Genomic DNA, 12,377 nt, shown 5'->3' with positions numbered 1-12,377 from the left:
TGGCTGCTTCTCCTGGCCTACTCCACGTGGCCTCCTTCCGCTGCTGGCTCTACTTTCTCTGCTCTCTCATGCTAACCTCAGGAACCAAGAGCCCAAGCTCCCACTTCGTCCCCATTTTATAGTGTAGCAATCCAAACTCTTAATCCAATATACAAAACAGGGTAGTCTCTAATACAAAGTCACTTCTCTGAGGCATGATTGGATTATACCGCCCTACAGCAAAAAGGGTAGGAAAGGCTTAATCCCAAAACCAAGCCCCAGGCTACAACAATTCTGCCTGCCTTTAGCCCACCCCAACACACATTAATATCACCTGGGCGACGGCATCTTTAACAAAGTGAGCATAATACATTTTATCTGCCCAACAATCCACCCCTATGCTCACTTTACTACCCACAATTGACATCACCAGCATTCCTGTGCAAGGAAGTTAGAACATTACACAGATTACAACAGCAAAAATCATACAGTTTCAACAATTACAAAGGTACATTTCACCAGTCTCTGAGCACTTTGCCCAAAGCGCAAAATGTCCTCGGCCTATGGGAAAAGCTTCCCGGGGCAGGGGAGTGCTTCCAGCAAAGCCACCCCCCACCCCCATCAGGGTATTTCACATTGTCCAAAATCCATAATCCGTAAGTCCATCAAACAAAGGAGCCAATGCCCACTCCGGTCGTAGTCCAGGAAATCAGTCCATGTACATGGGGCGTCAGCCACCCCCCTCATCCCTGCCATCCTGGCAGGTCTTACACTGTCCCAAAGAGGGCCACATGGCAATGGCAGTCAGCATTTCCATCTCTGCTCCGGATAGCATGTCCAGCCCTATGTCCCAAAATCGCAGACCTACCGGGGCCGCAGTAGGTGCTCCTTCCAGCTGGGCTTCCATCTTCTGGAGACTGCAGATCACAACTCCAGTCCGATTCTCCTCATCCTCCAAAGAGGAACTGAAAACACCAGCTCCCGCTGCCAGGCTCAAGCCCCGGGCTGCCGCCGCCTTCTGCTCCGCAGACCCTGCAGCTCCGGACCCGGCCTCAGCTTCAGCTTCAGCCTCAGCCTCAGCCCAGGCCTCCTGCCGCTGCTGGCTCTCCGCAACATCCAGGGCAAGCTGCAACTCACGAACCTCTGAATCCTCCTCCAGCGTTTGCTCCATTTCCAGGCGAATCTCGAACACCTGGTTGGCCTCCTCCTCCAGCATTTCCTCCAGCTCCAGGGTCAGCATCGGTTTCTCCTGCGTTTGCTCCATCTCCTTCCACTGCTTGGTAGGCAGGTCCTGGGCAGCCTCTTTCACAGAGCTCTCAGTTTCCTCATGCATGGCTGTAAAAGTCAGCCAGCCTACGATCCCCAAAAGGACAGCCATGGGGAACCCTAACACTAGCCAGTCCTCTACTCCACCACTCAAAGGCTCCTTGCCGATCTGTATCGAATCCTGCCACAGACTACGCCAAATGTAAAGCCAGCAGGCACAGCCAGGGCCACTATCACAGCAGCCTTCTGGCCTATGCAGGTTCGCATTGGATTCGGACAGTCGGTAAAGAAACCATGGAGCCAAAAACTGGTGGACCATAACCTTTAATCCTACCTTGCACCCGGCGGGCAAGTAAAAATACACACTGGGCTCCAAAACCCAGTCACACTCAGTGCTCACAAAGCCACTGACTTATCCGAGTTTCCTAGAATCAAAGGTTTCTAGCTCACCAACCTTATTCTCCTCAGTTCCCCATCTCCTTCCTTATCCCAGATACAAACTCTACACAGACTGGCATCTCACTCAGTACTCCGCCATCTTGGCTGCTTCTCCTGGCCTACTCCACGTGGCCTCCTTCCGCTGCTGGCTCTACTTTCTCTGCTCTCTCATGCTAACCTCAGGAACCAAGAGCCCAAGCTCCCACTTCGTCCCCATTTTATAGTGTAGCAATCCAAACTCTTAATCCAATATACAAAACAGGGTAGTCTCTAATACAAAGTCACTTCTCTGAGGCATGATTGGATTATACCGCCCTACAGCAAAAAGGGTAGGAAAGGCTTAATCCCAAAACCAAGCCCCAGGCTACAACAATTCTGCCTGCCTTTAGCCCACCCCAACACACATTAATATCACCTGGGCGACGGCATCTTTAACAAAGTGAGCATAATACATTTTATCTGCCCAACAATCCACCCCTATGCTCACTTTACTACCCACAATTGACATCACCAGCATTCCTGTGCAAGGAAGTTAGAACATTACACAGATTACAACAGCAAAAATCATACAGTTTCAACAATTACAAAGGTACATTTCACCAGTCTCTGAGCACTTTGCCCAAAGCGCAAAATGTCCTCGGCCTATGGGAAAAGCTTCCCGGGGCAGGGGAGTGCTTCCAGCAAAGCCACCCCCCACCCCCATCAGGGTATTTCACATTGTCCAAAATCCATAATCCGTAAGTCCATCAAACAAAGGAGCCAATGCCCACTCCGGTCGTAGTCCAGGAAATCAGTCCATGTACATGGGGCGTCAGCCACCCCCCTCATCCCTGCCATCCTGGCAGGTCTTACACTGTCCCAAAGAGGGCCACATGGCAATGGCAGTCAGCATTTCCATCTCTGCTCCGGATAGCATGTCCAGCCCTATGTCCCAAAATCGCAGACCTACCGGGGCCGCAGTAGGTGCTCCTTCCAGCTGGGCTTCCATCTTCTGGAGACTGCAGATCACAACTCCAGTCCGATTCTCCTCATCCTCCAAAGAGGAACTGAAAACACCAGCTCCCGCTGCCAGGCTCAAGCCCCGGGCTGCCGCCGCCTTCTGCTCCGCAGACCTTGCAGCTCCGGACCCGGCCTCAGCTTCAGCTTCAGCCTCAGCCTCAGCCCAGGCCTCCTGCCGCTGCTGGCTCTCCACAACATCCAGGGCAAGCTGCAACTCACGAACCTCTGAATCCTCCTCCAGCGTTTGCTCCATTTCCAGGCGAATCTCGAACACCTGGTTGGCCTCCTCCTCCAGCATTTCCTCCAGCTCCAGGGTCAGCATCGGTTTCTCCTGCGTTTGCTCCATCTCCTTCCACTGCTTGGTAGGCAGGTCCTGGGCAGCCTCTTTCACAGAGCTCTCAGTTTCCTCATGCATGGCTGTAAAAGTCAGCCAGCCTACGATCCCCAAAAGGACAGCCATGGGGAACCCTAACACTAGCCAGTCCTCTACTCCACCACTCAAAGGCTCCTTGCCGATCTGTATCGAATCCTGCCACAGACTACGCCAAATGTAAAGCCAGCAGGCACAGCCAGGGCCACTATCACAGCAGCCTTCTGGCCTATGCAGGTTCGCATTGGATTCGGACAGTCGGTAAAGAAACCATGGAGCCAAAAACTGGTGGACCATAACCTTTAATCCTACCTTGCACCCGGCGGGCAAGTAAAAATACACACTGGGCTCCAAAACCCAGTCACACTCAGTGCTCACAAAGCCACTGACTTATCCGAGTTTCCTAGAATCAAAGGTTTCTAGCTCACCAACCTTATTCTCCTCAGTTCCCCATCTCCTTCCTTATCCCAGATACAAACTCTACACAGACTGGCATCTCACTCAGTACTCCGCCATCTTGGCTGCTTCTCCTGGCCTACTCCACGTGGCCTCCTTCCGCTGCTGGCTCTACTTTCTCTGCTCTCTCATGCTAACCTCAGGAACCAAGAGCCCAAGCTCCCACTTCGTCCCCATTTTATAGTGTAGCAATCCAAACTCTTAATCCAATATACAAAACAGGGTAGTCTCTAATACAAAGTCACTTCTCTGAGGCATGATTGGATTATACCGCCCTACAGCAAAAAGGGTAGGAAAGGCTTAATCCCAAAACCAAGCCCCAGGCTACAACAATTCTGCCTGCCTTTAGCCCACTCCAACACACATTAATATCACCTGGGCAACGGCCTCTTTAACAAAGTGAGCATAATACATTTTATCTGCCCAACAATTACTCATTAGTGGAGAAAGTTGGCAGCTGTGTATGCTGACCTCCTGGCCACTGAGAGTATTACAACTAAAACACCAGTTACAGTCAAGACAACATACCCTATTACAGGATGGGTGAAAGACTGGGCGAACAAACCACATAGTTGTATGGCCCAAATGTCCACCCTGGCCAAGTAGGGTGACTACTTACAACAACGCTGTGCTCTTAGCACCAGCCCGTTGAGGGCAGAACTGCAGGAAGTCTTGGGTCTATGTGACCTTAGAGTCAAGTGCAGCTGGGGCTCAGGAGGCAGAACCTGAAGTCAGTCCCTACCAGGAAGGGCGGTGCCCATCCTCGAGGATGCCTGGTATACTGATGGTTCCAGCAGGGGGCAACCTGTCAAATGGATGGCTATAGCCTTCCATCCGGCCACTGAGACTATTTGGATGGACATGGGTACAGATCAAAACAGCCAATTAAGAGCTGTTTGGCTAGTTGTCCATAATGAAACTTTACCTCTGGTGATCTGTACTGACAGCTGGGCTGTCTATCATGGACTGACCCTTTGGATTGCTACTTGGCACACTAACCAGTGGATGGTAATGTACCATCCACTATGGGGTCAGGCCATGTGGCAGAACTTATGGGAAATAGGACACCAGAAGCAGGTGACAGTATATCATGTCATGGGGCATGCCCCTCTAGCCCATCCTGGGAATGATGAGGCAGATACCTTGGCAAGGGTACGAATAGTTGGAGACTGCACCTGCAGGTGATGTGACGCAGTGGTTACACCAGGGTCTGCTCCATGCGGGACAGAAAACTATGTGGGCTATGGCTAAGGCATGGAACTTGCCTGTGTCCTATGCAGAGGTACTTTCAGCCTGTGAGCAATGTGCAGAATGTTCCAAGGAGCACCCTCGGAGACCACTGGTGTCACCTGGACAGATCCAGAGGGGTCATGTTCCACTGAAACGATGGCAGATAGACATCATTGGACCCTTACCAAAGTCAGAAGGGTACCAGTATGTAGTCACTTGTGTAGATACTGCCACTGGTCCGCTTGCTGCTTACTCCGCCCATAACCCTGACCAGAGGGCAGTCATACAGGCTCTGGACCGCCTGAGTGCTACATATGGGTGACCGCTGGCCCTTGAAAGTGACAATAGTACCCACTTCACTGGTTCAATGGTGAGGCAATGGGCTCAAGAGCTGGGGGTGGACTGGAAGTACCATGTCCCTACCATCCCCAGGCTGCTGGTATCACTGAATGGTATAATGGACTTTTAAATCAGGGAATGTGACAGGAGGGAAGGACCAGCTCCCTTACTGGATGAACAAGCCGCTTATGGACAGTACTCCGGATTTTGAATGAGAGACCTTGACGGGGGAGCCCAGCTCCAGTGGAATACCTCCTGCATTGGGCACCTGCCCCCATTCAGTTGCAGATACTCACCAAGGACGTTTTACTCAAACAAGGTTTTGAACCGCAGGGCAACATGTTCTTGCCTGCCCCAACAGCCCTCCTTAAAGGCCAACGGCTTCAATGTACTTGGCCCTGGACCATACAGACCCCCATCTGAGATGGGTGGCCTTGTTGGCACCATGGGGAAAGGGACTAGAGGTGGACCTCCAGTTAACTCCTTGGGCAACCAGCACCTGGCCACCTAAGGTAGAAGTGTATTATCCCTTGAGTGCTCAGGGGGACAGTACTATGAAGGGCAGCTTTGTGATTTCTTTATGGCCGATAATGAGTTCTCTTATTTTACTACACATAGAATGAGCAGATCCTGGTGTATTGGCCAATAAGGTTTAGTATGCCCACTCAGGGCGGCCTCTGGTACCAGCAATTGTGCAGTCTACAGACAAAATTCTGGCCTGTATTCTGCCAGCAGGAAAATATTTGCCTCTCTTTGTGCTGCTGACAGCTCTCTCATTTTGCCCATAGCTTTTGACTTGTTAATTCTATTGCTGTAGTTTGTACTGTTTCTGTTTATGCAATGTATCCCTCTCCTTGCACATCATAGAAGATACCTGTGGTTTAGATTGTAAAGCGAGCAAAAGGGGTAGAATGTTGGTCAAATAAGTTTGTAAATATGATGTATATGTTTGCTCGCTTTGGTGTGGGAGAAAGGCTGTAAACTGGCAAAGTCATTATAGCCTAAGGCTTAGTTTTAAGACTAAGCCTTTCCCTCCCTTCTAATATTAAAGTCTTCTCAAAACTAAGCTTTTCCCCACACCCTTGCCTGTTGCATGATGGGAGGTGGTGCACTCTTATGAAGAATCCCATTTATGCCTCAGATAAGTAGCTTTGTATTAGAGACTTCCTTATTTGTATATTGGCTTAAAGGCTTTAATTATCTACAGGGGCTCTTATTCTCTCTCTCTCTCTCTCTCTCTCTCTCTCTCTCGGTTGCAGAGGCCTCCCTGATCCCTTGCCCTCTATGGGAAAAGCAGGTTTTCTGCTTTTTCCTTGGCTTTTCTTGTGGCTTGCCTATCTTGGTGAGACACCAATAAACAGAATGGCTCACCATTCTCCAACTCTGCCATTTCTTTACCGTCTGCTGGTCTGCACGTGGATGGTCATGATGGTGGCCCCTGGCCATACAGTTGAACTAGGTTTATCATGGACTAGATTCAACCACCTCTGAAACTCTAAGAGGTAGATGTATGTTGGGCAGATAAAATATATTATGTTCACTTTGTTAAAGATGGCCCTGACCATGTGGAAGTCTGTCGCCCAGGTGATGGTATTGGTTGCCCTTCTTGCTAGGGATGGACATGATTATATTAATGTGTGTTGGGGGCGGGCTGTGGGAAGGCAGGATCCTTGTAACCTGGGGCTTGGTTTTGGGACTAACCCTTTCCCACTCTTTTTGATGTGGGGTGGTGCACTCTCATGAGGAATCCCATTATGCCTCAGATAAGTGACTTTGTATCAGAGACTTCCTTGTTTGTATATTGGATTAAAGGTTTTGGTTTCTACACTATCAAGTGAGGCAGACCGGGAGCTTGCTCTCTCTCGGTTCCTGAGATTAGCATTAGAGAGGAGAGCAGAGAAAGGCCACGTGGAGGAGGCCAGGAGAAGCAGCCAAGATGGTGGAGTGCTAAAGGAGAAGCCAGTTGGTGCAGAGTTTGTGCAGAGAGAAGGAAGGAGATGGAGAACAGAGGTGAATAAGATTGGTGAGGTATAAACCTTTGATTCTAGGAAAACTCAGATAAGTCACTAGCTTTGTGAGCACTGATTGAGTGGGTTTTGGAGCCCAGTGTGTTTTTTTACTTGCCCACCAGGTGCAAGCTAGGATTAAAGGTAATGGCCCACCAGTTATTGGCTCCATTGTTTCATTACCATCTGTCCGAATCAGATGCGAACCTTCATGGGCCAGGCGGCTGTGATGGTGGCCACGGCCACTGGCTTTATATTTGGCGTAGTCTGTGGCAGGATTTGATACAGATGAGAATGGAGCCACCATCATCTTTGAGCGGTGGAGTAGAGGACTGGCTCCTGTTATGGTTCCCCATGGCTGTTCATTTGGGGGCCGTAGGCTGGCTGACTTTTATAGCCATGCACGAAGAAACTGAGAGCTCTGTGGAAGAGGCTGCCCGGAACCTGCAAACTGAGCAATGGAAGGAGCTGGAGCAAACGTGGGAGAAACAGATGCTGACCCTGGAGCTAGAGGAAGTGCTGGAGGAGGAGGCCGATCAGGTTTGCAATATTCACTTGGAAATGGAGCAGACGCTGGAGAAGGAATCACAGGTTCGTGAATTGCAGCTTGCCCTGGATGTTGTGGAGAGCCAGCAGTGGCAGGAGGCTGGGGCTGAGGCTCAAGCTGGGGTTGCAAGTCCTGCTGAGCAGAAGGCGGTGGCCTGGGGCTCGAGCCCGGCAGCAGGAGCTGATGTTCTCAGTTCCTCTGTGGAGGATGAAGAGAATTGGCCTGGAGTTGCAATCTGCAGTCTCCAGAAGGTGAGAGCCCAGCAGCAAGGAGTGCCTATGCCCCTGGTAAGTCTGCGATTTTGGAACATAGAGGTGAATGCCATCATGCTCTCTGGAGCAGAGATGGAAATGCTGATTGCCATTGCCATGTGCTCCTCTTTGGGACAGTGTAAGACCTGCCAGGACGGTAGGGATGAGGGGGGTGGCTGAGGCCCCATGTGCATGGACTGATTTCCTGGATTGTGACCGGAATGGGCACTAGCTCCTTTGTTGGATGGACTTACAGATTTTGGACAATGTGAAATACCCTGATGGGGGTGGGGAGCGGCTTTGCTGGAAGCACTCCCCTGTCCCGGAAAGCTTTTCCCATGGCTAGAAAGAAGGCTGAAGACATTTTGTGCTTTTGGCAAAGGCTCAGAGACTGGTAAAATGTACCTTTGTAATTGTTGAAATTGTATAAATTGTTATGTATTTATAATTTGTGTAATGTGCCTAATTTCCTTGCACAGGGATGCTGGTAGTGTAGATTGTGGGTAGTAAAGTGAGCATAAGGGTGGACTGTTGGGCAGATAAAATATATTATGCTCACTTTGTTAAAGATGGCGCTGCCCAGGTGGAAGCCCATTGCCCAGGTGATGGTATTGGTTGACCTTCTTGCTTGGGATGGGCATGATTATATTAATATGTGTTGGGGGCAGGCTGTGGGCAGGCAGGATCCTTGTAGCCTGGGGCTTGGTTTTGGGACTAACCCTTTCCCACCCTTTTTGATGTGGGGTGGTGCACTCTCATGAGGAATCCCATTATGCCTCAGATAAGTGACTTTGTATCAGAAACTTCCTTGTTTGTATATTGGATTAAAGGTTTTGGTTTCTACACTATCAAGTGGGGCAGACCGGGAGCTTGCTCTCTCTCGGTTCCTGAGATTATTAGCATTAGAGAGGAGAGCAGAGAAAGGCCACGTGGAGGAGGCCAGAAGAAGCAGCCAAGATGGTGGAGTGCTAAAGGAGAAGCCAGTTTGTGCAGAGTTTGTGCAAAGAGAAGGAGATGGGGAACAGAGGTGAATAAGGCTAGTGAGCTAGAAACCTTTGATTCTAGGAAACTCTGATAAGTCACTAGCTTTGTGAGCACTGATTGAGTGGGTTTTGGAGCCCAGTGTGTGTTTTTACTTGCCCGCCGGGTGCAAGCTAGGATTAAAGGTAATGGCGCCCTGGCCGGTTGGCTCAGTGGTAGAGTGTCAGCCTGGCGTGCAGGAGTCCCGGGTTCGATTCCCGGGCAGGGCACACAGGAGAAGCGCCCATCTGCTTCTCCATCCCTCCCCCTCTCCTTCCTCTCTGTCTCTCTCTTCCCCTCCCGCAGCCAAGGCTCCATTGGAGCAAAGATGGCCCGGGCGCTGAGGATGGCTCTGTAGCCTCTGCCTCAGGTGCCTGAATGGCTCTGGTTGCAACAGAGCGACGCCCCAGATGAGTAGAGCATCGCCTCTGGTGGGCGTGCCAGGTGGATCCCAGTCGGGCACATGCGGGAGTCTGTCTGACTGCCTCCCCGTTTCCAACTTCAGAAAAATACAAAAAGAAAAAAAAAAAAAAAGGTAATGGCCAACCAGTTATTGGCTCCTTTGTTTCATTACCGTCTGTCCAAATCAGATGCGAACCTGCATGGGCCAGGCAGCTGTGATGGTGACTGCGGCAACTGGCTTTACAATGAACAATTCTTATTTTTTCACACATGTGTTAAGTTCTGAACCTACATTTGAGACATGCTGACAATGAAGACTAGATCTACTAATAAAACAGCTCATGAGCATTTTCCCTGGAGAACCAACTCAAGAAATACCATTTTTTCTTTTCTTCTTTTCTCTGAATTCTGCTTCCTTCTTTTCCCCACCCAATTCCTGACAGAGTCAAGATAAAGATTGCTTGAGTAGCTTTAAAAAGCAAAGTTAATTGAGAGAATGGGAAATTGAGTTCTCTGTTAAATACACGGACTTGCTTATTTTGCCAGGCAGTAAGTACTACATCTGGAGGTAAAAAAAAGCAAACTTTTCTGAATGGTGTATGCCTTACATAAACCCTGGACTCTACTTCCGAAGGAAAGTGCATAATTTTAGGGAGATTGAGGCCTCCCTCTAGTCAAGAGGAGGCATCACTTTTCAGAGTCTGCATACTGCCCTCTTCTGGCTGTATGTTACAGGAGTGTTAACAACACATCCAGTGAATTTCTTTTCAACAACACCTTCATGATACATGCATATGTATGACAGTTTGTTTAATATATTAAAAAATCTCACTGAAAGGTTATACATGGAACTTATTTGAAGAAATCAACTCTTATTTCTTTGGCTCCTGGATTTCTGTTTAAGGCTACCGATCTTTATGCCATCTCACTCCATACCCTTGTCATTTCCCCTGTCAATATTCTCTTACTTGCGCTTGCTCTGGGCCTGTGCTCTGCAAAGCAGTGTGCTCCACCCAGGCGGGCACTATAGCTGAGCTGGCCATTCAGAGAGTCTTCCCACTAGAAGTGGTGGCAAGAGGATGCATCTGCATTTAGATTCATGGTTCGAGGACCATATTTTAGTCTGACATGTGATCAAAATTAATTCTACATGTTCTACATGTAGAATAATAAATTATTCTACATGTCTAATTTATAGAAAAAAAGAAACAACATGCTGGTAGAAACAAAAATAGCTAAGCAAACAGGTAGATGGCACAGAGGCCTAACTGATAATTGCATACTTTCTCCTTCAAAACAATATATCTCATTTATTGTTTCTTTGTGTGACTTATCTCAAGCCCAATACTTGGCACATTTCCCCAGGTGAAATAATTTGTTACTTTTCCCTGACACTGAGAAAATGCCTGCCACCTGGTGTGCTGGCTGTAACCACACCTAAGAACAAATGAGGCTGGTTTAATCTCCATGACCCTGTGCCTCTGTGGTCTCTCAATGCTTGTCCTTGACCCAGGCTCACCAGTCCTTTCCATATCAATAAGAACCCAGTGCCCAGGCTCAGAGCCTAATTCCATTCCTTTGCTTTAGAAGAAGAGGACTAAGAAAGAGGTGCTTACTTTAAAGAGATTTAAAGGAATATTCCTTGTTCAAACTTTACCAAACTTATAACTTTAGGGTGTCTAATGCTCTGGCTGGCTGTACTAGGATCCACGGGGAAGGAACTTCTGATTTCCTATCATTGAAGAATGAAAGCATAGAATGAGTAATTAAAACATTGTTTATATTTATCTTTAAAATACATATCTCTCAGTGCATACAACATCTACATACTCAGTCTTAGTTCATTTACTCAGTCGCTACCAGCATGCCCAACACTGCTTTAAAGTTTGAACAGTAAGAGGGAAATGGGTCTCAATTTACTTCAGAAAACTGACAAATGTTCACAATGACACAAAGCTATCTTTTTCACTACAAATAGAATTTAGTTGGGTCAATTAATGTGTGTTTATTTGAATAGATTAAAGTCTTTACAGTCAAATTCTTGTGATGTAAAAAGAAAAAACTATTCATCTATAAATTCAAAATGCTCTCTGTAAATATATTTCCTTGCCATATCTATTCTTTGATGTGTTAAATCATTCAAATCTGGGAACGGGCAAAAATATACACAGTTTTCAGTGTGCATGGTATAGCTAAGCACAAATTTCCCTTAATGACAAAAGAACATGTTCATCTGATTAAAAACAGGGCAATGTAAATTCTCCACTGTGATATGTAAAACAAATATGTTTCTTATAACTTTCTTATCTTTCTTAGTGAGGCACATGGCTTGGGATAAACACTGCCCTGTAAAGCAGGCATGACTGGATGTGGGATTGGTTGTGTATTATCAGTGAATGGTTTCGGTACAATTGCTCTTTAAATCTAAAATCACATATGCTATTGCTCCTGCACCTGCTACAGTGCTCTAGTTTTGTTGAACTAGACTAGAATCTCAATCTGTGTATATTCTTCATGACAGAAACAGCTCTCTTTGTAGAAATTCAGAGCTGTTATTCACCAGTACTAGTGGATTGCCCAAAGCAAGACTAGTCTATTAACTGAGCCATCATTCAGTCCCCTATGGCTTTTCCAAGGGAAAGACTGAACTCATTAAGCAATGTTAATTGAATCACAAGTAATCCAAAGGAGAAAATGTTATATAACCATCTTCCAAATTCAAAATCAAACATGGAGAAATCTCAGGAACTTAATTAAAAAGATAAATAAAACTTAAGTCTCAAAATAAAAGGAAAAGAAAGAAACGGCCAGAAGTCTACCAATTTTAAGATCAAATAAAAATGAAACCAAAAATTAACATTATCTTACAGGTATGTTTATGACAGGGCTCTGATCCAGAACTTTTCAATGCAGTTAATACGGGAGGTCCAGGCACTCATCCTGCCTCTGGAAGCAGAACTACAACTGCATGTGCAACTCATGAGGCAATGTACAAATAAACCAGGTGCATAGGAGTCCCTGACAATTACATTCTCAAAAACTCTCTCCCTTTTATCCTCTTCTCCTTCAACCAT

At 47.5% G+C, this 12,377-nt stretch overlaps 1 protein-coding gene across 2 annotated transcripts in view; it reads right to left on the bottom strand.

The window, feature by feature from the left end:
* The window catches only part of GREM2 (gremlin 2, DAN family BMP antagonist), a 157,042-nt gene that overhangs the window by 143,971 nt on the left and 694 nt on the right, over positions 1–12,377 (bottom strand). The gene's annotated exons all lie outside the window — the stretch shown is intronic.

Source organism: Saccopteryx leptura, chromosome 1 (assembly GCF_036850995.1).
Source record: "Saccopteryx leptura isolate mSacLep1 chromosome 1, mSacLep1_pri_phased_curated, whole genome shotgun sequence".
NCBI lineage: Eukaryota > Metazoa > Chordata > Mammalia > Chiroptera > Emballonuridae > Saccopteryx > Saccopteryx leptura.
Note: the sequence above shows the minus strand (reverse complement) of the source record. Positions and strands in the feature narration are given on the sequence as shown.